The 1,073-nt window shown below is 58.0% G+C and overlaps 1 pseudogene; it reads right to left on the bottom strand.

Annotated features, from left to right (window-relative positions):
* Nucleotides 1-906: 906 nt before the first annotated feature.
* The window catches only part of ACA1_135260, a 2,208-nt pseudogene continuing 2,041 nt past the window's right edge, over nt 907-1,073 (bottom strand).

Genomic DNA, 1,073 nt, shown 5'->3' with positions numbered 1-1,073 from the left:
TCGTCGATAATCCGCAGCAGATCGGTGGCCATTCGGTTCTGTGCGGCAGGGTCGGCGCTGATCCGGGTTCGCACGACGAGGGCGGTGACGGCTCGCAGGGCCATCGTTCGCGGATCATCTTGATCATCGTGGGGGCTATCCATCGCGCGTGAGATGTCTTAGCGAAGGTACGGACGCTGCTGGCTGGTGGGTTGATCTGCGAGCTTGATTGCTTGGTGGTTCTACAGCAAGGGAGGAAGTTACGGGTCGAGTGTGGGCGCGTTCGGCCGAACTGGTGCTGGTGGTTCACCGAAGTGATAGAAAATTAATGGGGGGGGGGCGTTCGGCCGAACTGACGTACCAGAGAAGCGGACCCGCTTCAGTCCTCAAACCAACCTGCACTCACCAACCTCCTTACTGACCGTCAGCCACCGTGCAGGTGTTCAATCTATAACATCAAAAACCAATCACCCCTGCTGAAGGATGGATAATGCAGCGAAAGATCAGCGCAGGACGCGTAACCCCGAAGCATTCAACTTCGATTCGAGGCCGCTGCAGGGTGAGCTGGACATGCAGGAGCGCCTGGCTCACTACTGTTCAGTCAGACCTGTCCAGTCGGTCAAGTCGCTCACGTTGAACAACGGTCAACTCCGAACTCCCTCCCGTTGCTCAAAGACCTGAGCTGACCGACCAATTAGAACGGACCATAGAACCCTTTAAAAGAACACTGCGTTCTTCTGTTTATTTCATCCCTTCTTTCTCTCTTCTCAAATACATCTCTTCTACCACTACGCCACTACACATAATCCTGCTGCAACAGGTTATGGGCCCACGCTCACCAGCGTTTTAAACCACCCTACCACTCGTTTTACGCCCATCGGTCGCAACGATCCGCGTAACGACTACACGCGCCCGCACGCCCGTCGACTACCACTCGAACCGCGTGACCGCGCCACCCTACCCGCGCCCGCACGCCCGTCGACACCGTCGAACCGCGTGACCGCGCCACATCTACGCTCGCCCGCACGCCCGTCGACCTTGTCGAACCGCGTGACCGCCAGCAAGAGCGCCCGCACGACGTCAAGTGACACGAC

This window comes from Acanthamoeba castellanii (genome assembly GCF_000313135.1).
Source record: "Acanthamoeba castellanii str. Neff unplaced genomic scaffold scf7180000084702, whole genome shotgun sequence".
NCBI lineage: Eukaryota > Discosea > Longamoebia > Acanthamoebidae > Acanthamoeba > Acanthamoeba castellanii.
Note: the sequence above shows the minus strand (reverse complement) of the source record. Positions and strands in the feature narration are given on the sequence as shown.